Source organism: Schistocerca serialis, chromosome 4, assembly GCF_023864345.2.
Source record: "Schistocerca serialis cubense isolate TAMUIC-IGC-003099 chromosome 4, iqSchSeri2.2, whole genome shotgun sequence".
Classification (NCBI taxonomy): domain Eukaryota; kingdom Metazoa; phylum Arthropoda; class Insecta; order Orthoptera; family Acrididae; genus Schistocerca; species Schistocerca serialis.
In genome coordinates this window covers 17,974,102-18,000,100 of record NC_064641.1, presented here as the reverse complement: position 1 = coordinate 18,000,100, position 25,999 = coordinate 17,974,102, and the positions used below count along the sequence as shown (strand labels likewise).

Genomic DNA, 25,999 nt, shown 5'->3' with positions numbered 1-25,999 from the left:
TTCGTACACACCTGGAATTCGCAATCTTTCGTAAAAGGAACAAATTGTCCAAACGATTGATTCTCCCGACTGACTGCAGTGTTTAACAGTAATAATAAATTTAAAGATCTCTTACAGCAAGCCAGCCGCTGATTACCAAGACGAAGGACTCCACCAAAGATCCTATTTGGCTGATTTCACGTAATAAAATATTATATTAAAAACTGTACATAGATAAAGGAGAGAAAGAGAGAGAGAGCGAATGAAAATAGAGATAATACTAATAATCCTCCATTAGTCTAATTTTTCGCCTGTCTTATCACGGATCAGCCAAGAACTGGGAGGGCCTTACTTTACTGTATAGACTTATGTGTGAAGGTGAAGGGATCTTAAAGGCAACAGATACACGTCTATACAGACAAGACATTACACAGAGATAGCGGCTAGCTGCATACATCATCTATTCTTAGATAAAGAGACGGCAACTTATTATCCGAACATTTGAAAAGGTTAAACTTCCTGAATGGTGATGAAATGATGAGATCAACACAAACACCCCATCCCTGGGAGGAGAGAATCCCCGACTTGGCTGGGAATCGAACGCAGGACCCCGTGATCCAGAGGCAGCAACGCTAGCCGCTAGACCACGAGCCGCGGACAGTTGATTCTACATCTACATCTACATTCTCACTGAGGGAACCAAGTTTCATGTCTTCGGAAAGGTTCGTCGTAACGTGCGTGTTTAAGGCACTGAATATCCACACGAGACTGTGGGACGCATTCGTGATCTGCTTAAAATTAACTTCTTTTGTGCCATGTCCTCTTCATAAATTTATGGGCATTTTTCGTTTCTGAGTAAACTGTGACTGGTTTCATGTTCGTGGACATGCAGTAATGGCTCATGGCATAATTACAGCAATACATTGTGGAATTCGTTTTGTAAAAACGCGGTGCTCCAGTAGACTTTCTTGCAGAGGTTTGTGTTTACTTGCTTAATTGTTGGACTGCACGTGCCTCCCATCATCACTCTGCTCTTCTTCAGTCGCCGGCCTCTGTGTCCGTTCGGTTACAGGCGCTTCCATCCGGAACCGCGCTGCTGCTACGGTCGCAGGTTCGAATCCTGCCTCGAGAATGGATGTGCGTCATGTCCTTAGGTTAATTAGTTTTAAGTACTTCTAAGTCTAGGGGACTGATGATATCAGATGTTGAGTCCCATAGTGCTTATAGCCGTTTGAACCGTCTTCTTCAGTCGCTCCCCGTGGCCACCTGACTTAAGTCCACGTAATTTCTTCTTATGGGGTTACATCAAAGATCGTGTATTCCTGCCTCCACCACCACCTAATGTGATCGCTATATCGATCATGTCTTGTTACGACGTGTATGTTAAGAATTTTGCTATCGTATCATACTGAGCAAATGCAAAACGAGTTAAAAGTTGGGGAGATTCTCTATCTACTAACATGTGCCTATTTTGTGTATGTCTTGTAGTTTCCACGCAGACGTATTCTGAAATCCTAGAAGCATTTATGAATAACCCTGAATTTTACATCCAGGCCTTTTTTTGCTAGTCAGCTTCATTAGGAGAACTTAGACAATTCAGTTGACGATTTTCTGCTGCCACTGTTAGCAATACGCTGCAAAAGTGCTGCTCCTTCCCAGTTGGAACACACTTGCCTTCGTGGGAAAGTCACTACACTGTAACCCGGCCTAGTCAGTCTTGACCATAACCCGTTTATACGGACAGTGGAAAGCCCAGGAAATGAGCTGAAGAAAAGCCTCCGTCCCTCGAATAACGGAAACTGGCTCTGGCGTTCAGCTTAGGAAACAGGACGAACACACGCCGGCCGCGGTGGTCTCGCGGTTCTAGGCGCCCAGTTAGGAATCGCGCGACTGCTACGGTCGCAGGTTCGAATCCTGCCTCGGGCATGGATGTGTGTGATGTCCTTAGGTTAGTTAGGTTTAAGTAGTTCTAAGTTCAAGGGGACTGATGACCACAGATGTTAAGTCCCATAGTGCTCAGAGCCATTTGAACCATTTGAACGAACACACTTGCGCGGCCAGGAAACGATATGTTTCCTTTAGAAACATGCACCTGATGCACAACAATAACATTGCGCGAAGGAAAGGTGCCATTGTGCACGAAGAGAGGCAACTTCTCAGTGTTTACGACGAGGAGAGATTATTCGCACAGTGACTCGACAGTCTCTCGTCGACTCGACACCCGCGGCGCTGCTGGCGATAGAAACTGCACTGCAGTGGAACAAATCTGCGACTGATGATGACCCTTGACAGCTGGCGCTTTCCCCACTATTGTTCAGCACACGTTTGTTCTCAGCTGAATGGGTGGACTACGTCAAGCTGCTTTTTATTTCGATGAAAGAGGCCAAAGACACATCACTCAGCTAGAGATGCTTCCCAGAACTGTGTTCGAGAAACTTCGCACACGGAATGTGTCCAGTCTCGCTGTAATTGTAGCTCCCATGTCTGTTATGACAGTTTCTTTTCTGTGCTCGAAGAACATCGATGCGCAGACGAGCCATTGTGGAACTTAAAAGGCATTGGTAGGCTGAGGCGTTGTGTCTGTGCACGGGGCGTACTTGAATAGGCGAGCACGAAAGAGAACTGTCTGTGCTCTGTACTCCAACCCGCAGCATGGCATCCGCAATTCACACTTAAGTACCTGGCAGAGGGTATCTAGAAATCTAGAAATATGGAATCAATCTGAGATCCCCTGTCGGTAGCACTAATTACTTCGTGCCAATAAAGAGCTTGTTGCGTTTCAAAAGAACGATGTTTTCTGAATTCGTGATGACTGCGTGTTAACAGATCGTTTTCTTCGAGTTAATTCATAATGTTTGAAACAGTATACGTTCCAAAATCGTAGAGCAAATCGGCGTCAGTGATACGGATCTGTAATTCATCCCTTTACTTCTGATTCCAGTCCTGAGCATTGGTGCGGCCTGTGCAAGTTTCTACTCTCTGAGTAAAGATCTTTCGTCGTCTGAGCGGTTGTATTTGTTAAGTACGGAGCAATTATATCAGTTTGGTCTGAAAGGAATCTAATTGGTATACAATCTTCACTGGAGGACTTGACTATATTAAGTTATTTAACCTGCTTTGCTACAGCTAGGAAATATACTTCTAAGTTAATCACGTTGGGAACTATTCTTGATTCGAACACTGGAATACTTACCTGGTCTTCTTTGGTGAAGGAATTTCGGGAAATGGTGTTTAGTAACTCGGCTTTAGTGGCACTGTCAACAATAACATTACCTTCGTTATCGCACACTGAGGACTGATTGTGTCTTGCCGCTGGTATACTTCACATACGACCAAAATATCTTCGGATTTTCTATCAGATTTAGAGAAGAAATTTCGTTGTGGAAACTATTAAATGCATCTCGCATTGAAGTTCGCGCTAAATTTTGAACTTCTGCAAATTCGCCAGTCTAGGTGCTTTTGCGTTCTTTTTTAATTTGCACTCAATCCGTCTTCAGGTCACGAGTGGCCTACCGGGGCCATCCGACCGCCGTGTCATCCTCAGTTGAGGATGCGGTTAGGAGGGGGGTGGGGTCAGCACACCGCTCCCCCGGTCGTTATGATGGTATTCTTGACCGAAGCCGCTACTATTCGGTCGAGTAGCTCCTCAATTGGCATTACGAGATGAAGTGCACCCCGAAAAATGGCAATAGTGCATGGCGGCGTGGATGGTCACTCATCCAAGTGCCGACCACGCCCGACACCGCTTAACTTCGGTGATCTCACGGGAACCGGTTCTTTTAAATTTGGCATGAGTTTTTTTCGTTGCTTCTGCAACAGTTTTCTGAGTTGTTTTTTGCACCACAGGGGGTGATTTCAGTCTACGAAATTAATTTATGTGGTACAAATCCGCTGCTGTCGACACTATTTCTTTGATCTTAAACCACACCTGTTGTACACTTTTATACTTCGTTCCTGATTCGAAGCCCATGGGAGACTTATTTCTATAAATATCTGCATGTTTTCATGTAGACAGTTTTTATTGTGGAAATATACAAAACCTACGGTATAATTACGTAAAATGGCAGCATTCCGGTGCACTTGTGAAAGATTCGCGATGAAAGCATCCAATCTACCGTTACCGGCACTGCGTTGTACAGGCGTAAGAAGTTCTGAAACGCCCTTCATTACCGTTTTCCACGCGATATCAAGTCGCACCGAGCGTGGAGCAGAAACGACGGTGTTTACTTGAGATTACGTTTCACAGTTTCAAAATGTAACTGAGTACTCCCAAGCGTCTTGAGCAACTTCCCGTTTGGACTTCATTTTCCTTTCTTAAGTACATCTTTCCGTTGGTTCGGCGAACTCAAACGCGGGAGGAACTTTCTGCGAGACAATAGTCAGACCAAGACAGACACAGACCACTACCAAAGAAAACGAGGATAATTAGAACAGACGTCTGCTCTTCTTGCGAACACATCCAATGTCCCTCCCGGCTTTACCAGTGCATCACTGAAAACGCTTCCATGCTACTCCTCAGGCTAACTGGCTGAAAGAACGCAATGTTTAAATTTTTTCGGGCGTTGTTGGGGCTCGCGTGATGTACGAATCGACATTCAGGACCCTGCGCTTAGGGTGGCACGTATTGGGTTTGCTATGGGGTTGTTTGAAAGTGTTCAACATTTCTAAAGTCGGTAGGGGAACGGTTACTAGTATGGGCCACTTAATTCAAAGGTGCTATAAAACTTCAGTTGTTTTTTTGCAGTAAGGTATAACTGCTTAAAATCTTTACTTGAACTTTTATTTGTGCTAGTGAAGAAATAAAGATTTCTAACCAAAACGGCACAAAACAAGAAAAGATTTTCTAAGACTTGCATTTCGAGATGTTGAGAAAAGTGTCAGTTAGTCAGGCCAGCCAATAAAATATGTATTATTAAATAATGGTGTTTTCGTGATTCACAAAAAATTAATCTATTTATACAATCAAAAGTACAAGATAACAAAAAAACAGTTGATTGATGAACGTTTCAACGTGTGGTCGATTGAACCTGACAAGAATTGAGTTTGTGGGCTGATGTTTTCTGTAAGGCAGTTCAAGGTGCTTCTTCGTAAAATTTTGATAGAAATCGTTACCTGCCAATTTCTTTTCTCTATTTAATTTTCTACACTTTCGAGGACACGCTTTTTCATCAACTAAAGTCAAAAACAAAACAAAAATTACTTATACGACCCCTACCATGCGACTATGATATGGCCGATACTACCCAGATGATGATGATGATGAGCGGTTGGCGTCATTGGCCGGGAGGCCCCTCGCGGGGCAGGTCCGGCCGCCATATCGCAGGTCTTATTACATTCGGCGCCACATTGGGCGACCTGCACGCCGGATGGGGATGAAATGATGATGAACACAACACAACACCCAGTCCCTGAGCGGAGAAAATCTCCGACCCAGCCGGGAATCGAACCCGGGCCCAGAGGACGGCAATCCGTCACGCTGACCACTCAGCTACTGGGGCGGACTACCCAGATAATACTACACATTAAAATACAGCAGAAACAGAAAGCAGCTTGAAAGAGCGGGATTTCGTTACTACCGTATAATCTACATGAGACTACTTAAACACTAATACTAGTATGATGAAATTAGTTCCCATCTTTAAAAATATAAACCCATGCTGAAAATTACACCGTTCACCAGCTTCGCCAGTCAGAAACCAATAAAATTTACTTGTAGCACAAATCGAATAACTACACCACTTACGTTCTAGCAAACTGGGGAATGATGTCAACGCTTTATTGCAAGCACTGTACACTTTCAAAAAAAAAAAAAAAAAAATGGCTCTGAGCACTATGGGACTTAACATCTGTGGTCATCAGTCCCCTAGAACTTAGAACTACTTAAACCTAACTAACCTAAGGACATCACACACATCCATGCCCGAGGCAGGATTCGAGCCTGCGACCGTAGCAGTCGCGCGTGTACACTTTCGTTTTTTTTCTTTTTTTGCGGAAAACCCGAGTGTTATCAGGCGGCCCGTACTACCCGCCGACACATACTATCCACTGCATTCCTCTGTTTGATGATCCTTCGTGACACAAAACGTTTGTTTTCCAACACGGAAAGTAATCAAGAATTCAGAAGTGCCGTGCCGTACGCGGTCGTGGAATTCTTATTAGGCATTTTACGGTTCAAATGGCTCTGAGCACTATGCGACTTAGCTTCGGAGGTCATCAGTCGCCTAGAACTTAGAACTAATTAAACCTAACTAACCTAAGGACATCACACACATCCATGCCCGAGGAAGGATTCGAACCTGCGATCGTAGCGGTCGCTCCGCTCCAGACTGTAGCGCCTAGAACCGCACGGCCACTCCGGCCGGCCATTTTACGATTTTCTAGGAGAGTACTGCTGTTTCGTGGACATGTTCGTACTCGGCAGATGGACGTTTTACATCATAATTTCCAATCATCCAGTAGGTGATAAGCAATGCAACAATTCTTTTTTTCTGAATGCAGATTGGCTTCGTTCGGGATTCCAATACACCGTATTATTCCCCACTCTTCTGACTACAAAAACCGATTTTTCATTATACTCTCCGTTCAATGCGACGGCCTTACGCCATCTTACTGGCAGGGCGTGTACTAAAACAGGAGATCGGGCAGCTTCGCGCGACCTTGTTGCGATCATGGGAGACGCCTCGCCCAATGACTGCCCCTGCTTCTGTCCACTGTCAATTCTCCGCAGGTATTCTCCATACGCCTACGAATATGTGCGACGCTCCGGTTTTGCGCCGAAATAAACTCAACGACAGCTCTCTGCTTCGAACGCACTTCCGTCACAGACGCCATTTTGAAGGCTACGTATAGTGCCACCATCTACTGGAACTTCGCGAAACTATAGGATGTGAAGTGGGCGTATTCCACGGTGTCCCACAACGAATTCCGCATTTTTTTTTTTCAGCCGAAACTGGCGGAGGAAATAAATGTGTTGCCTTACTTACTGAATACTGAACGCCCTTGTATATCTGGCGTTATACAAAGACTCGACTTTAAAATACGACTTAGGTACTAGCTTTAACGAGATGTTATCTTTTTTGACTTTCGGTTTACATATTTCCTCCTGTTTCTTAGTAAATATTTTAGCTCCCATCTGCTACAAAAAATTGTATAGCGATTACCACATTTTTATTAAAATTGCACATTTATGCTTGCAGTTGACGATGACATGAATACACGAGCGTCGTCCAACAGCACTAAATGTGAAGACGCTCCCCAGTAACTTTCGCTGTATGTCAGTTCAGCGGCGCTCTTGCTGTTGCATCAGTGATGTACATTGTCATCTGTAATATTGGCCAAACATTTCGTAAATACTGGTTTTAGCTTTGCCATGCCAGTGCGTCTTACGTGAACTGACCGGCTGATTTACGTATGGAGTACATTATAGTCACGTTGGCTACATATATTAACCTGTACTATGATATCTGTAATAATAATTCAATCTATTTATTATATTGATGATACGTACGCTTCACAATGAAATATGTTTACATTTTATGGTAGCTCTGTTTGACGAAACAGATAATCGTAAATAAAGGTTTTACAAATGCGGTCTTGGCTGAGAAGCTGCCTTTCTTCAAGTTTAAACGTTATTAACATTCTACATCTTTCTTCTTCATGGGTACATACTGTATTTGCAGCCTTCTGCCTCATGGGTACATACTGTACTTGCAGCCTTCTGCCACCAGAGGGCTCAGAATTGCAGCGTGTAGCATTGCGTGTGTAACGAACTGTGCACATTCGTGAGAACCAGCCTACTGTAAACGAGTTTCGCTTTCGAAGAGTTCGCCGGCGCACGGTGCACCCTCTCGTTCAGCATGATAACGCCGGACCACACGCGATCGTCGCGACATCTGCCACAAGCCGACGCCTTGGTTCACTGTCATCGATCATCTACCATACAGTCCCAACTTGGCCCCGTTCGAATTTAATCTATTTTCGAAACTTAAAGAACAGCTTCGTGGACTTCTTTTCCACTGCGATGAAGCGGTGCAAGAAGAGGTGAGGTTGTCGCTCCGTCGCCAAGGTCAAACGTTTTACAGTGACGGTATCAACAAACTGGTCTCTCGTTGGCTATGTTAAGAAACAAATACGTAGAAATTAAGAATAAAGATATAGAACATTAGTAACGTTTCTTTTATTTTAAGAGTTTTCGCATAAAAAATTCGAGGACATTACTTTACAGCACGCCCTCGTATCCCCCATATGTTTCGTCTATTTTAAACAGTGTAAATGATTTCGTGCAGCGAAGTGTTAGTGTGGATGGAACGTGGACACAAACAACATTTCACGCCATTCATCGATACAGCAATCGAAGTAGTGTGCTGAAGCCTGCGGGTTGTTGCTGTTTTTGGGGGAAGAGACGAAACTGCGAGGTCATCGGTCTCATCGGATTAGGGAAGGACGAAGAAGGAATTCGGCCGTGCGCTTTCAAAGGAACCATCTCGGCACTTGCCTGGAGCGATTTCGGGAGATCACGGAAAACCTAAATCAGGATGGCCGGACGCGGGATTGAACCGTCATTGGTGAAACCTGCGGCTTTGCACCAAAAGAAGCGAAATCTGCTGACAAGGGAACCTCCCCATCGCACCCCCCTCAGATTTAGTTATAAGTTGGCACAGTAGATAGGCTTCGAAAAACTGAACACAGATCAAGCGAGAAAACAGGGAGAAGTTGTGTGGAACTATGAAAAAAATAAGCAAAATATACAAACTGAGTAGTCCATGCGCAACATAAGCAACATCAAGCACAATTTTAGCGCAGGAGCGCCGTGGTCCCGTGGTTAGTGTGAGCACCTGCGGAATGAGAGGTCCTTGGTTCAAGACTTCCCTCAAGTGAAAATTTTAATTCTTTATTTTCGTAAAGTTATGATCTGTCCGTTCGTTCATTGACGTCTCTGTTCACTGTAATAAGTTTAGTGTCTGTGTTTTCGTGACCGCACCGCAAAACCGTGCCATCAGTAGACGAAAGGACGTGCCTCTCCAATGGGAACCGAAAACATTTGATCGAGCGAAGTTGATTATGTGTGAGTGCCTGAACTTTGATAATTATCTGAAAACAAAAACTTAAACTTTTCACTCGAGGGTGGACTTGAACCAAGTACCTCGCGTTCCGCAGGTGCTCACGCTAAGCACGGGACCACGTCGCTCCTATGCTCACATTATCCTTGATGTTGCCTATCTTGCGCATGGACTACTCAGTTTGTATATTTTGCTTTTTTTTTTCATAGTTCCACACAACTTCTTCCTGTTTTCTCGATTGATCTGTGTTCAGTTTTTCGAGGCCTATCCACTGTGCCAACTTATAACTAAATCTGAGGGGGGTGCGATGGGGAGGTTCCCTTGTGAGAAGCGGTCAGTGTTTCTTGACATGGAAGAGGATTTTTTGCTGATTATTTCGCAGAGGATAGAACAATTAATGGCCTTACTAGACAAGTCTCCTGTATTAACAGGACGAATGGCTAGTGAGGAGAACCCTGGATTAGATCCTCCTGAGGAATATCGTGCCGAATTCTGTCCGACCGACGCGTTAGATGGTCAAAATCCCAAGGTTCTCAATTGGGGAGAGATCCGGCAATCTCGCTGGGTTGGCAAGCCCGAAGACAAGCAGTAGAAACTGTCGCGGTGAGAGGGCGGGCATTATCTTGCTGAAATGTAAGCCCAGGGAAGCTTGCAATGAAGGGCAACAAAACGGGGAGTAGAATATCGTCGATGTACCTGTGTGCTGTATGGGTGCGGCGGATGACAACCAAAGGGCTTCTGCTGTGAAATGAAGTGCCACCCCCCAGACCGTGACTCGTGGCTGACGGGCCGCACGGTGAACTACTATTAGGCTGGTATCTGTTCAGGGCGTCCGGTCTCTCCAGACACGTCACCGCTGGTCGTCGCGGCTCACTTCAGAGTGGAACTCATCACTGAAAACTACTCCAGTTAATGAGATTCCAGGCCGAAGACGTGTCCTCAGACGCCCTGGACAGTGGTGCGATGCCGACTAGATCGCCCGCCATTTCTTTTCGTAACACGACCGCTTTGGCTATAATCTTCGGCACTCGTACAACAAAGCGGTACGTCGACGATATTCTACGCCCTGTTTTGTTGCCCTTCATGACACGCCATCCCGGGCCTAAATTTCAGCAAGTGTAATATTGTGTCCTGCCCGCGACGTAATAATGTACTATTCTCCTTTCCTATCGAAATATCAAAAGTTAAAGATATAATTTAATCTTTGTGCCAATTAAGTGCGCTGCAGGTCAGCGAATATGTACGCCCAGGATAATGAGAACGGCGTAGCATTATCATCTGTATTTTGTCCTATATAAGAATGCGCGCTCGTCTTTTCTTTCTCTCTCTTTAGTCGCGCGCCTTTACGACAGCATCTTACGCTGTCGGACTCATATATTTTTCAATTTTGTTTCAAATGAACTGAAATCGTATTCCTGCTAGGAATTTGTTTAGTTGTGTCATTATTATCGGTAATTGCGATTACCGAAATGACTTTACTACGAATATTTTTCTTTCGCTCCAGGGTCGAGCTGAGATTACTTTAATTTCTACGTATTTCGGCACAATTCTTTATTTTGTTGAAAACTGTGAGATTAGTGTTCGAGATTTCAGATGTCTGTATAAAAAACTAAGATTGTGAAATAATAATTGCTCGATTTGGCATTTCCGCTTTCATTTCATAGTAGCGGTTATCGATCCCCAATTTATAGAATGTTACAGATTTTGCTTTACTACATTTTTTCTTACTTTGTCAACGCGATACCCGCGAAATTAATTTAGAACTGATCTGAATTTTCTCTCGAGGCGAGAAGACAATTTTGCATTCCCCTGAGATTTTAAGATCGCAAACTAAACGTTTTTCCAGCACGTTAAGAGTCTACTGATCTTCACTTCAAACAACAAAAAAGGTAAAAAAGATTAAGAAAGTGATTTGTGTATGCGAATGAGATAATTTAAATTCATTTTACTTTTCATTTATTACCTTTCCTCCTGACTAATCAACTATTGATTATACATTTAAAAAAACTTATTAATTATATATTATTTATTTACTATTATTATTATTATTATTATACAAGATAGTTGCAGCCCGCACAATGCGCTAGTTTCTACCACTTGTCTTCGCGCTTACCAAAGGCTACCTCGGCCAGCCAGGTTGCCGATCTGCCCCAATTGGGAACGTACAGAGCAGTATGGACAGGAACCTCCAACCAGCTCGGAATTTTGGCGGTCTGATTCGCCGTCTAGACGGAATTTGGCTCGTTATCCCTCAGGAAGACATTCAGCAAGTCTACCAATCAATGTCAAGCCGAATACCCGCTTTCATACGGGCCAGAGATGGACCAACGCGTAATCGACTTGCTCGATTTGTGAAGCTCTTCCTATGGAATAAATCGCCCAATTTTTCTGAAACTGTAATCATTTCTTTGTCTGTACACGTACATCACATCTACCGATTGCCGTCCCATTCGCATAATTCCTCCGTGGTGCGTCGTTCTTTTGAGTGTGTTTCGTTCGAAAGGACACAGTCGTCATCTTTGTGCAATCCTACCGTTGGCAATGACATCGTCCAGAATGAGATTTTCACTCTGCAGCGGAGTGTGCGCTGATATGAAACTTCCTGGCAGATTAAAACTGTGTGCCAGACCGAGACTCGAACTCGGAAAATTTGTCTTTCGCGGGCAAGTGCTGTACCAACTCAGCTACCCAAGCACGACTCACGCCTCGTCTCCGCAATATCCTTTCTTTCAGGAGTGCTAGTTCTGCTAGGTTCGCAGCAGAGGTACTGTAAAAGTTTGGAAGGTAGGAGACGAGGTACTGGCAGAAGTAAAGCTGTGAGGACGGGGCGTGAGTCGTGCTTGGGTAGCTCAGTTGGTAGAGCACTTGCCCGCAAAAGGCAAAGGTCCCGAGTTCGAGCCTCGGTCCGGCACACAGTTTCAATCTGCCAGGAAGTTTTAATGACATCGTCGTTGGTGGGGCATTAATTCCACTCTTTAGACCTTGTTTGCAGCTTCAGGTGGTCACTAGGCTGAGAACGCCCAGAGACTGGGTCTATTTAGAGCCAAGTCAAAAGGTAGAATTAACAGGCACTGCTGGTGACACGTGACAATGCCTCCTTGTTTGCACAGATAATCAGCAAACCGCTCAGTGACGGAGGCAACGCTTCTCACAAGGAGACGGCACGACCGTGGGGTCGGGGATTTGTCCGCAATTTTGTGTGGTGAAAGAGGACCCCTAACACCTCACGTGGTTAAAATATTAGGACGCACTACTCGGAAAATCCCGAGAAAAAACAATCCAAAGTTTCTTAGGTGCCTTGTGAGTATAAAATGTTAGTCCGCTGCCGAGTGGCCGTCTGGCCTACACGGTTAGCGCTCAGACCCTTACGCCGAAGGTCTCGGGTTCGATTCCTCCTCCGGCACTTTTTTTTTTCCTTCTGTTGCTTGCAAAATTGCAGCGCATTGTTACAGGAGAATCGTGAAATCAATTCCCGGTAAGATTGTATAAAAATTCATTCTATAATTCACCATCAGTTATCGTCACCAATATTCCGAGACATGATTCAATATGCCTGGTTTGCCTCAAAATTGTCAGAAACTCGAAACATTTTCGTAAATGTTAAAGGGGCATGTTTTTGTACGGATTTATTGCAAACGCCCTGTGACTGTAAAAAATCCGCTTTTATATGTTGCGCAAGATGTCGCAAAAATTATTGCTTTGTTTGTTTTTACTGTAATTACCACTGCAGTTCTTGTTTATAATTATTATATGTATAATAGACTTTGCAATAGACTTTGTTATTCTGATTAAAAAGGCAATGTTTCTGCTCGTATACTTGACAATGAAAAATGGAAAACCCATCGCCATGAATTGTGTTGTTGGACAAAAAGAAAAATAATTTTTATTCAATAATGAAACTAATTTGTTAAAGATAATGTAAGTTTGGGAAACTTTCTGAATAATTGGTGGAATAACCAAAGAAAATGAGACAGAAGAAAAAAAGTGCCAGAGGAGGAATCGAACACGAGACCTCTGGCGTAAAAATCCGAGCCCGAAACAGCTTTTTTAAATTTTTTTTGCACTTTTTTCGTTATTGGTCGTTGTGTTTGGTCGTTGCGGACGTCGCAAGACATCCTCTTCAAGTTCGGTGGTTGATCCTTCCACTCAGTTTTTTTATTACAGAGACCAACCGGCTCTCTGACCGAACACGCTGAGCTACCGTGCCGGCTGAACACCTAGACTAGACGGCCGCTGGGCAGTGTACTAACATTTTAAACTGATAAGGCACGTAAGAAACTTTGGATCGATTTTTCCCGGGATTTTCCGGGTAGTGCGTCCTAATATTATAGCCACGTGAGGTGTTAGGGGTCCTCTTTCACCACACAAAATTGCTGCCAAACCCCGACCCCACGGTGGTGCCGTCTGCTTGTCAGCAGCGTGTGCCGGCTCTGCCAGCCTGGGACTCCCGCCCCCCTCCCCCCAACCCTCCCTCGTCGTCCAGCCGGACTTTAAGAGCGCACTGATTTCACGCTTTGCGTAGCGCGACGGGCGCGCATTGTCCTGCTTGCGCAACCCGCGCCGCTCTCGCCTTTGTCGGCCGGGGGGATCTTCGCCCTCCCTTTCTCCCCGGCCTCACTGCTCGCAAGGCCAGCCTCCCCGCTAAGCTAATTAAGCGGCATTCACCTGAAGAGCGCCGCCGCTTGGGCCATACCCGTTACGTTCCGAGCGTTAAAAACCGCCCTGTCGTAACGCCGTCCTCGGCATACAGGGCGTCCCGTAAGGTTACGTACTAACTTGTTCGATTACATTGTTTAACGCAAGACCAGCCCACTGCATCAAATGTCACAGCAGTGAGTGCCTACATAAAAAGAAAATGATGTGTCAGAGACTACTAAATGCCTGTTTGTCTGAGAGAGACTACAAATATAGCAATTCACCACGTATATACACTACTGACCATTAAAATTGCGACACCACGAAGATGACGTGCAACAGATGCGATATTTAACCGACAGGAAGAAGATGCTACGATATGCAAAAGATTAGCTTTTCAGACCATTCACACAACGCTAGCGCCGGTGGCGACACCTACAACGTGCTGACATGAGGAAAGTTTCCAACCGATTTCTCATGCACAAACAGCAGTTGACCGGCGTTGCCTGGTGAAACGTTGTTGTGACGCCTCGTGTAAGGAGAAGAAATGCGTATCATCACGTTTCCGACTTTGATAAAGGTCAGATTGTAGCCTATCGCGATTGGGGTTTATCGTATCGCGACATTGCTTCTCGCGTTGGTAGTGATCCAATGACTGTTAGCAGAATGTGGAATCGGTGGGTTCAAGAGGGTAATACGGAACGCCGTGCTGGATCCCAATGGCCTCGTATCACTAGCAGTCGAGATGACAGGCATCTTATCCGCATGGGTGTAACGGATCCTGCAGCCACGTCTCGATCCCTGAGTCAACAGATGGGGACGTTTGCAAGACAACAACCGTCTACACGAACAGTTCGACGACGTTTTCAGCAGCATGGACTATCAGCTCGGAGGCTGTGGCTGCGGTTACCCTTGACGCTGCATCACAGACAGCAGCGCCTGCGATGGTGTACTCAACGACGGACCTGGGTGCAGGAATGGCAAAACGTCATTTTTTCCGATGAATCCAGGATCTGTTTACAGCATCATGATGGTCGCATCCGTGTTTGGCGACATCGCGGTGAACAAACATTGGAAGCGTGAATTCGTCATCGCCATACCGACGTATCACCCGGCGTGATGGTATGGGGTGCCATCGGTTACACGTCTCGGTCACCTCTTGTTCGCATTGACGGCACTGTCAACAGTGGACGTTACTTTTCAGATGTGTTACGACCCCTGGCTCTACCCTTTATTCGATCCCTGCGAAACCGTACATTTTAGCAGGATAATTACCGATCGCTTGTTGCAGGTCCTGTACGGGCCTTTCTGGATACAGAAAATGTTCGACTGCTTCCCTGGCCGGCACATTCTCCAGATCTCTCACCAATTGAAAACGTGTGGTCAATGGTGGCCGAGGAACTGGCTCGTCACAATACGCCAGTCACTACTCTTGATGAACTGTGGTACCGTGTTGAAGCTGCATGGGCAGCTGTACCTGTACACGCCATCCAAGCTCTGTTTGACTCAACGGACAGGCGTATCACGGCCGTTTTACGGCCAGAGGTGGTTGTTCTGGGTACTGATTTCTCAGGATCTATGCACCCAAATTGCGTGAAAATGTAATCACATGTCAGTTGTAGTATAATATATTTGTCCAATGAATACCCGTTTATCATCTGCATTTCTGCTTGGTGTAGCAATTTTAATGGCCAGTAGTGTATATGATGTTATAGTAGTGATAACAAAATCGACGTTGCACCCCCTCTCGCATGGATCCAACTCATTCGGTTGGGAAAGGCGTTGTATTCCCTTTGGAGGCAAGCCAGCCCACAACTACTGCCGCTGTCTTTTGGTATCCTGGACGCTGGTGCTGGGACGGACTTGACATCCACACTTGTCCCACACATATTCTATCGGGGACAAGTATGAGATTTTCAAAGGGCACAGCAGTACCTCAACATCACGCAGACAGTTTATAAAGATACGAGCCATCTGTGGACGCGTACTATCCTGTCCAAAAATGGCATCACGATGTTGGCAAATGAGAGCTGACGCACCAGGTCGCAGGATGTCTTTGAAGTACTGCTGTGCTTTCAGCTGTGTGTGAATTGTGCTTGTACCAGTGGGGGGGGGGGGGGGATGTCTTAGGGGGCTAGTATAATTACATAAGTTACTAGCTTGGACCGTGGCGTTACCCATGGTTAAACAGTTATTTATAAATAGATGTTAATGCCGAAACTCACTATTCACGCGCATGCACTGTCAGAAAAGCCATCCCTTGTTATATCTTTAAAAGTACATTATAGGTAAAGCTTATTTACAAAATTATCTATATACAGGTATACAACGGGAATTAAAAAAGTAAAAGCACATTTGTGATAAGCTGTACTTACTCTGATGATAGAAAACTGAAACATGCGTTATTTTTCTACGTAACCTCCCTGGACTTCAATGCAGTTTTCACGACGTTTTACGGTTTTTTTTTTATTTCTTCAGAAAATGCGTTTTTCGGTTGCACCTGTAACCAATTTTGCACCGCAGCAATGACGTCTTCATCACTTTCAAATCTTCTCCCCTGTAGTGCTTCCGTTAAGGGTCCAAACATGTGAAAATCGCTTGGAGCCAGGTCTGGACTGTATGGTGGATGTTCCAGCACCTCGAATCTCAACTTCTTTATTGCGTCGGCTGTCCGTTTGGCAGAATGTGGGCGAGCGTTATCTTGCTGCGGGATGACACCTCTTCACAGTTTTCCACGACGTTTGGATCTGGTTGCAGGTTTTAGTTTCGTACGCAACACATCACATCCACCATACAATACAGACGTGGCTCTAAAGCCTCGTTTACGCTGGGACGCCGTCTTGCAACATTGTGGCATGCTACGGAAATGTGGCGTGCGTCGTGTTGTAGCATGCTACAACAGGCAACATCTTGCGGCGTATGTTGCATGCGGCAGGTTAATTCATACCAAAGCAACAGAATTTGCGCCACACGTGCGTCAGTCTTGCAGTATAAAGGACGATAAAGTATCGCAGCGGCGGCCTACTTGGTACTTGCACATGCAGCTAACAACGGAAATGACAGCCAAAGGAAAAGAAAACGATGGTGGAAGAGGAGAGTATTTAAAGAAGGTCCACGAAATAGTATGGTAGGAACTACACTCCTGGAAATGGAAAAAAGAACACATTGACACCGGTGTGTCAGACCCACCATACTTGCTCCGGACACTGCGAGAGGGCTGTACAAGCAATGATCACACGCACGGCACAGCGGACACACCAGGAACCGCGGTGTTGGCCGTCGAATGGCGCTAGCTGCGCAGCATTTGTGCACCGCCGCCGTCAGTGTCAGCCAGTTTGCCGTGGCATACGGAGCTCCATCGCAGTCTTTAACACTGGTAGCATGCCGCGACAGCGTGGACGTGAACCGTATGTGCAGTTGACGGACTTTGAGCGAGGGCGTATAATGGGCATGCGGGAGGCCGGGTGGACGTACCGCCGAATTGCTCAACACTTGGGGCGTGAGGTCTCCACAGTACATCGATGTTGTCGCCAGTGGTCGGCGGAAGGTGCACGTGCCCGTCGACCTGGGACCGGACCGCAGCGACGCACGGATGCACGCCAAGACCGTAGGATCCTACGCAGTGCCGTAGGGGACCGCACCGCCACTTCCCAGCAAATTAGGGACACTGCTGCTCCTGGGGAATCGGCGAGGACCATTCGCAACCGTCTCCATGAAGCTGGGCTACGGTCCCGCACACCGTTAGGCCGTCTTCCGCTCAAGCCCCAACATCGTGCAGCCCGCCTCCAGTGGTGTCGCGACAGGCGTGAATGGAGGGACGAATGGAGACGTGTCGTCTTCAGCGATGAGAGTCGCTTCTGCCTTGGTGCCAATGATGGTCGTATGCGTGTTTGGCGCCGTGCAGGTGAGCGCCACAATCTGGACTGCATACGACCGAGGCACACAGGGCCAACACCCGGCATCATGGTGTGGGGAGCGATCTCCTACACTGGCCGTACACCACTGGTGATCGTCGAGGGGACACTGAATAGTGCACGGTACATCCAAACCGTCATCGAACCCATCGTTCTACCATTCCTAGACCGGCAAGGGAACTTGCTGTTCCAACAGGACAATGCACGTCCGCATGTATCCCGTGCCACCCAACGTGCTCTAGAAGGTGTAAGTCAACTACCCTGGCCAGCAAGATCTCCGGATCAGTCCCCCATTGAGCATGTTTGGGACTGGATGAAGCGTCGTCTCACGCGGTCTGCACGTCCAGCACGAACGCTGGTCCAACTGAGGCGCCAGGTGGAAATGGCATGGCAAGCCGTTCCACACGACTACATCCAGCATCTCTACGATCGTCTCCATGGGAGAATAGCAGCCTGCATTGCTGCGAAAGGTGGATATACACTGTACTAGTGCCGACATTGTGCATGCTCTGTTGCCTGTGTCTATGTGCCTGTGGTTCTGTCAGTGTGATCATGTGATGTATCTGACCCCAGGAATGTGTCAATAAAGTTTCCCCTTCCTGGGACAATGAATTCACGGTGTTCTTATTTCAATTTCCAGGAGTGTAGAAGCAGACGATGGTGCGTTATTTAGTAATGAAGCAGACGATGGTGCGTTATTTAGTAATGTGTGCTTTCGTCCCAGGCGCGTTATTCCGCGCCATACCGTTGCCAAAAGGTGGTAAATGTTCGCACAGGCACCGGGCCGGTCGCCACCCTGTGTCAGGGCCCGGGGTGGGACTTTCAGCCCCCAGCTCAGACAACTCTGCAGTGCGACTGCTGCGGTTTGACTGCCACACTACTTCCCTCGCAAGTAAACGGGTGACGCACCTTAGGCGAAAGCAACAATGACAACATGAGAATGATGATTTAGTTCTAAATGTTTTGAAATGCTTAACTATTACATAACACTTTTTCAAAATTAAAAAGCAAACATACTAATAGTATTAATAGTAAGACTGTATTAAAAACTTTCAGTGTTCGGCTCCACAAATTTAAATTATATGTAAAGTTTTACTCCAGTGCGTGGGAAATAAACATCCCAGGTTGGGATGCATAAACTAAAACCAGAGAAGGGGATGGTCTGATGCAGAGGAGGTGGGGGGGGGGGGGCGAATCCCCCCCATCTCCCCACCCCCCTCCTGCAAATCGCACACTGGCTTTCAGTGTTCCCTCAGTCACCACCGGTCGTGAGCAAAAGTCACACCCGATGGCCGCCCACACCCTGACGCCAGCAGCAACACGGCTGTGCCTCTCCGATACATTCCAATAATGGCACCTCTCATCACCAGGTCGCCACCCTATCGCCGCCGACGGTGGTCATCCGCGGTAGCGCAGAACCGCGGTTCGACGCTCAACACAATGCGACACCATTCCCGAGCAATTCTTGCTTCCGGGTCGTGGCACCACTCCGGACGCAGCCGTTTGTGTTGCAGTGTTAACAACAACCTGCACATGGGATGGTAATTCTGTATTCCGCCTGCTTCTAGTCTCTGCCCAATGGTGCGTGATGATGCAGATGGTTGCACAGAGTGCATTGGATTGTCGGCGCAGATGACAAGTGGTCACGGTGTGTGGGTCGTGTACAATACGGCGATCCTCCTTTGTGGTCGTCAGACCTGGTCGACCTTATCCTCGACTGTGAGAACGCTTGCCTTTGTGTTTCCATATAGTGCAACATTGGTCCAGTGTCACATCAGAACGCCCCGCCATTCATCATTTTGGACGGTTCGATCCGCCGACCAAATGGAGACCCACAAGGAGGCCGCTTTCAAACTTGTCACGTGCTGAAAACGCTGTATCACAAGAGTATATTGCATCTTCATGTCCCTCACAGCGATCACTCAATGACTGCTGCTGCTCATGCCTTTTATATACCCGACCCGGCCTGGTAACGACATTATACACGAATAACGCTAATTCCCTCTGGTGGTCATTCTACCAGCCACAGAGAACTTCGATATTGACTGCAATCGGTCCATCGCTTCATCTCCGCCACGCACGAACTATTTACCAAGCAGTATTGTCCAATATTTTGGACGCCAGTCTCGCGAAGATCTACATCTACATGGATACTCTGCAAATCACATTTAAGTGCCTACAGAGGGTTCATCGAACCACCTTCACAATTCTCTATTATTCCAATCTCGCATAGCGCGCGGAAAGAATGAACACGAATATCTTTCCGTACGAGCTCTGATTTCCCTTATTTTATCGTGGTGATCGTTCCTCCCTATGTACGTCGGTGTCAACAAAATACTTTCTGCTGTGGAAAATGAACTGCTATGTGTACGAGCACGGCGGCTGTTCTCCGCTTGCTCACCAATACTTGCAAAAACAAAAGACACGTGAGTTTTATTTTAAGAATCTCGTTTTGAAACGGCATCCATGGGAACTGTACTCTACGTTACATTTCATTTCATCAATGCGAAGTGTGTGCCCTGTACATCTTCCCTGTATCTCGGAAGTACTTATTAAATCCGTCAATCCCTTTCTTTCATTTACTGGTCTTCTGCTTTAGCTGCAAGCATTTTCACCGTGATTTCCGCATCTCGATGTCTCCAGACGAATGTTACCAATTGCAGCAGTGCTGGTTTACACACCATTTGTAAATAGTTCACGAGTCAGATTATATGAAGTGACAAGGACTTAAATACAAATGTAGAAGAGATAAGCCCTTGGCATTGAATTTAAAATTCCTCTTAACGACGCCTCATTCTGTTTACAAGCTAAAAAAATTTAATAACGCGTCAGATTGTTTCGTAAATAATTCAACATCACCAGATGGAGTTCTGTATATCGTAACTGTAGCTGTGGCCTTCCCACGAATTTCTACTTCTGCAGCAAAAGCATCGAAATCCTAAACACAGTAAAATCTGAGGGTGTCAATTTCTATATTTGTATTCCTTCTTAATATAATTAGCAGTTCCAGCTTCAACTTCAGTTTTCAGAATCGTTTATGCTACATGAATAACTATAAAATGTAACGTGATGTTGTACATAACCACACTTAATATCTACAGGCTATCCGCAATTAGAGTTCCAGTTTCAAAACGCTGTACAAAGAGAACTACTGATCGGAACGACGTCAAATCTGAACAGCATGTTATTGACGCACGGGGAAACGTCGTCGAACAATAAAGTTGATTAATGAAAATTTGACCAATAGATCGCGCTGTAAGTGTCACAATATACACACACCAATAGGTGCGCGACAGACGGTTGTTCCACAGATTTCGTCCGAGACGCACAACATGGACTGCGCGGTGCTGTTAAAGCCCTTTTACGAGAACGGTGACGGTATACCAGTAGCCCTCAGGGACGTGAAAAAAGGCATTGGTCCGATGTCTGCTGATGGCCTGCAGAAAATGGTAACATAATTCGAAAATACAGGTTCTTTTGAAGTGCAGTGTGGCAGAGGGATGAAAGCAGTTACTCCGACATCCGTCGAAAACGTGGCCACAGCACTGCAGGAGTGGTCGACTGGTGGTGTGCGAACACGCCGTGCACGGGGAACTGCCCGAACGTCGGGCGTGCCTGCGAGCACGGCGCGTGAAATCCTACGGAATATCCTGCATTGCTATCGAAACAAAATAACCCGTGTTCAGGAATGGCCACCTGACCTGCCAGCAAGAGAAACGATCACTCTGGAATTTCTTTCTCGCATGGGATTGCACAATGAACGGCCATGCAACATTCTGCGGACAGGCGGAGCCCATTTCCGTCTCCAGCGACATGTCAGTACGCACAATTAAAGAATATGGCCAAGCGAAAATCCGCAGGCACATCAACCGGTACCAGTTGATTCTGCGAAGGTTACTAAGTAGTGCGGGATCGTTTACTGCAGGGCCGTATTTTTTCGAGGATATGAGTCCTAAGGGCCCGTCATTGGTAAACGCCATGAGAGTCTTTTGTGCACCAGCGTCATTCCAACCCTTCAACAATATCGATGTTTGGGCAGGTTCACTTTTATACGAGGTGGCTGTAATGTTATCTGTGCCTCACTGCTTCTTTTCTTTAACTAATTTGTGCCTGATTTTATTCTGAGAAGCTCAGTAATGTATGTGAATACCGAAACTTCCTGGCAGAATTCGAGTCTCGGTCGGGCACACAGTTTTTTGATTCAAAAAGTACTTGAAGTGAAGCGCAGCTCGACAGTGAGAAAGTCTTTAGTGCGCAATCCCCGCAACGATAGTAGTTGTGAATCATTGAGTATGGACTAAAAAAAAAAAAAAGCCAACTGATTTATTAAAAAAAATTACTGTTAATCTGTACCTTGTCGAAAGAGGACGTGTTGCTAGGTCGTCGCTCAGAACGTATTGTTACATTTAATGAGAATTGATATTTTAGTGACAAAACCGAGTATGTGTAAGAGTTGCCAAACATTTATGAATACAAATTTTCTGGAAGTGAAGAATAGAAATATCTTGTTTTTGAAAAAGGAAGTAAACTTCTTTGTCGTTGCCGTCTATCAACCGACAGAATTGTAAGTGTACAAAGTTCACTAAAATACAGCAAAAGAAATACATTCTCTATAGTTTTCGTTCAATAAGTAACAACCTCTCATAATTTCTTAATTACAGTAATTGGATTATGTTCTTGTACAATAGTATGGTGCTGAACTCCACTGACCAATTTTGATGTAGCAGGACGTGTAGTTTGAAGGAAGTGTGTGTGCCAAGCAATCTCCTTTTCTCACGAAAAGCAGATTGCTGTTTGATCTTGCTTACTTACAACAGTGGCCCTTAGGTATGAAAAGCTACGATAACTTTGGCTCAAAGCTATCCGCAATACGGCCAAGTAACTAACAGAGTCGTATTTTAAACCTTAAAGAACAATAACTTCCTCCAAATTGTAATACGTCAACAACTGGTGCAGAAGCTGGTCATTCAAGGACGCAGCAACCAAAATTCACGTACCAGTTACCACTTAAAGTATAAATCTCAATAAAAAATCAGTCTCTCTCTCTGTCTCTGCAAACACATATATAAATATTCAAATTATTAAAAAAAAAGTCATTTTATATTGGCACCCGAACAGGCTCGCCCCTCCGCACACTGCACAGCCAATGAAGCGGTTGGTGCAGAGGCATTCCGGAAGTGCTAGGATTATTGGCTGTCATTTCCCTAGAGCCCGTCCGTGCAGATTACCTACTTTTGATCCGTGTGACTTTTGGCTGTGGTGTTATATTGAAAGATATGCTCAGTGATGCAATAGTGAATGCAGCTGAACTAAAGGCACGCAATGCGCAACGCATTCTCTTACGTGACCTCGAGGCACTCCGATCTGTTGTGGAACATGCTGTTTCTCGATTTCAGATTGTGGAAGAAAACGGTGAACAGGATATTGAACACGTCTTGCTCCAGTCTCACAAAAACCAGAAACCGATGACGTTTTGTTTTTAAGCGGGTTTTGGCCCCAGGGCAATTAAGAACCGATTTTTCCCATCCAGTATGGTATGACACTGTGTAAGTTGGCTGTTTAGGTTTTTATGTTGGTAACGCCACGTAGCGGCCTGTATGAAAATCACTGGCTGTGCTGTGTGCAGTCTGTGGCTGCTTTGAATTGTTGGAATATTCGCTATTGTAGTGCTGGGCAGTTGGATGTGAACAACGCGTAGCGTTGCGCAGTTGGAGGTGAGCCGCCTGCAGTGGTGGATGTGGGGAGACAGATGGCGGGGTTTTGAGAGCGGATGATCTGGACGTGTGTCCATCAGAGACAGTAAATTTGTAAAACTGGATGCCATGAACTGCTATATATATTATCACTTTTGAACATTATTAAGGTAAATACATTGTTTGTTCTCCATCAAAATCTATCATTTGCTAACTATGCCCATCAGTAGTTAGTGCCTTCAGTATCGGCGTTCGCTGTATTGCAGTAGTTCGAATAACGAAGATTTTTGTGAGGTAAGTGATTCACGAAAGGTATAGGTTATTGCTGGTAACGGCCATTCTTTGGTAGGGATTATTGAAAGTCAAATTGCGTTGCGCTAAAGATATTGTGTGTCAGTTTAGTGTTGATCAGAATAAGTAAAGAGAGAAATGTCAGAGTACTTTCAGTTCTGCTCAGCTGTTTGAAAATCGAATAATGTAAGAAGTTTACCAGCGCAGACATTCATAATTTTTCTAAGGGGACGTTTCAACTGCCTTGGTGGGCGATCTTACCTAAGAGTGCCACAACTGTTGACTGCTGAGCTTGTTCAGTCACGTACATTGAACAGCACGGACGCATAACCTTAGTATTCCGACTCATCTGCCATCCAATTTACGTTAAGAGGGTTACGTCGGTATCTATTGCAAAAATTTTCCTTAGTTTTTTTGTTTTTGTCTCATGACATTTCGCACTGAGCCAACAAAATCCTTTTCGAATTTGACGTTATTCTGAGCAGTGGTTTTCATTCTGCTGCGTTTTGAAACTGGAACTTTAGCTGTGAGGATGCTGTAGGTGAACGAGTAGCAGCCATATTGCCACACGTCTCATGCGATTCATCGAATTGCACAGGAATTACGAGCGATCAGCTATCGAGCGCTGCGATCTGCGATTTGCCCGCACACGAGCGATATGCGGACAGATGGCGCGTCCTTGAGACGGATTTTTTTTCCCACTTGCTGCTTTTTGTTTACTGACCCATCCTCTGATTGCTTATGGTGGGTCGTATTATGCCACTTGGCCGCGGTAACTGGGCTCGGGGCCCGGAGTGGCTGATATGTCACCTCCCCGGCTCCCGATCTCCCTCACACCGTTGCCCGTGTCCCGCCACGAGGAGGCGGGCTTTTTGTGGTATATGTACGTGTTGTATACATAGTTCCGCGTAGTCAGCGCGTACACAACTTTCCCACTGGAGCGCGGCCCGCTAAACACAACAGCGGAGGCGCAGCGCTCGTCCGTCTCCGCACTACGAGATGGCGCTGCCTTAGAGACGGACCAAATTCTGCTTCCGCCGATCCGTGTATTAATATGTAATGCAGCCAATGAGATTGCTGCTAATGTAGAACCTTTTGTCCTCGCGGATCACACTCGCGCAGTGATACCTGAACGCGCGAGGTATTATAACGAGTGTACAGACCTCCGATTAGTCAGTCTGCATTAATCTCCATTTGTCTGTACCAATCAAGTTTCAGTCTGCGCCTAATAAGATTACCACATTCCTGTACGTAGCCATGAAGATAAATGAATAGACACTTTGTCAAGTTGGGGTTGGTTGGGTTGATTTGGTGGAAGAGACCAAACAACGAGGTCAACGGTCTCATTGGATTAGGGAAGGATGGGAAGGAAGTCGGCCATGCCCCTTGAAAGGAACCATCCCGACAGTTGCCTGGAGCGATTTATGGAGATCACGGAAAACCTAAATCAGGATGGCCGGACGCGGGATTGAACCGTCGTCCTCCCGAATGCGAGTCCAGTGTGCTAACCACTGCGCTTTGTCAAGTATCAGAGATATGTGAGAATAAGATTAACGTACCAAAAGCAAAGGAACTTCTGATTGTCAATTGTAAACAGCATCCAGAATCAAGTTACGTAATATCTATGCTTTTTATTATTTTAATAATTGTGTGTGAAAATTAATCAAGTTCTGTTTAAAGTTGGTCACCGTCAATGTGCTACTCTAAGCGTGCAAGTGGCATTTCTATCGTCTGACCTAACGGCAGAAGATAAACACGCCACGATAAGACCACGAGACATATTGCTGACACTCGCCTACTTCGTTAGAGCGACAAGTCAAATAACCTGATGGTGTGTGAACCGAAGGCCTTACAGTACGCACACCACAGTACTTTTCTGTATTTCGTCTATGAGACGGACTGCAGCGACCCGCCGCTCGCGTGTGGGGAGGTTCCCTCGGGCCGGCCGACTGCCCCCCGCACTTCGACGCCGTCCCTGATGCGCCGCCGCGCCGGCACGTGTGGCGGCTGCTAGCTTGGCAGCCACTGCAGTGAGGTAGCTCGTCGGCAGAATGTGGGGCGCGGCGGCGGCCTTGGCTTACATCAGAGCCGGAGAAATCACGGCCGCGGCGGGCTGCGGGGTTCGGGTCTCGCGCCTCCCAGCACGGCGGACCGGATGTGGCCTACTGTGGCCACTACCCCAGCCTGCGCCTTCTCCCAACCCTCTGCGGTCCTATGCTCGTGATCAACCGATTTTGGGGTGCGTGCACGGATGGAAGGCGCTTTTCTCGTAATGGAGAAGAAAGTAGTTAAGTGTGGAAAGTTGTGACACCGCACCGCCGTTGTTGATACACTGCCTGACAAAACACGTGAAGCACCAAGGAGAGACGATCGTAAGTCAGTATGTCAATGAAAATTCGCACACCTACACACTGTCAGCAGGCATGTA

The 25,999-nt window shown here is 46.1% G+C and overlaps 1 protein-coding gene and 1 non-coding gene across 2 annotated transcripts in view; one reads left to right on the top strand and one right to left on the bottom strand.

Annotated features, from left to right (window-relative positions):
* Window positions 1–25,999, bottom strand: part of LOC126473866 (mannose-binding protein C-like) — a 793,976-nt gene that overhangs the window by 370,521 nt on the left and 397,456 nt on the right. The gene's annotated exons all lie outside the window — the stretch shown is intronic.
* Trnal-caa (transfer RNA leucine (anticodon CAA)) lies at window positions 11,876–11,950 on the top strand. The gene has a single exon. It is a non-coding gene; the product is annotated as a tRNA-Leu (tRNA).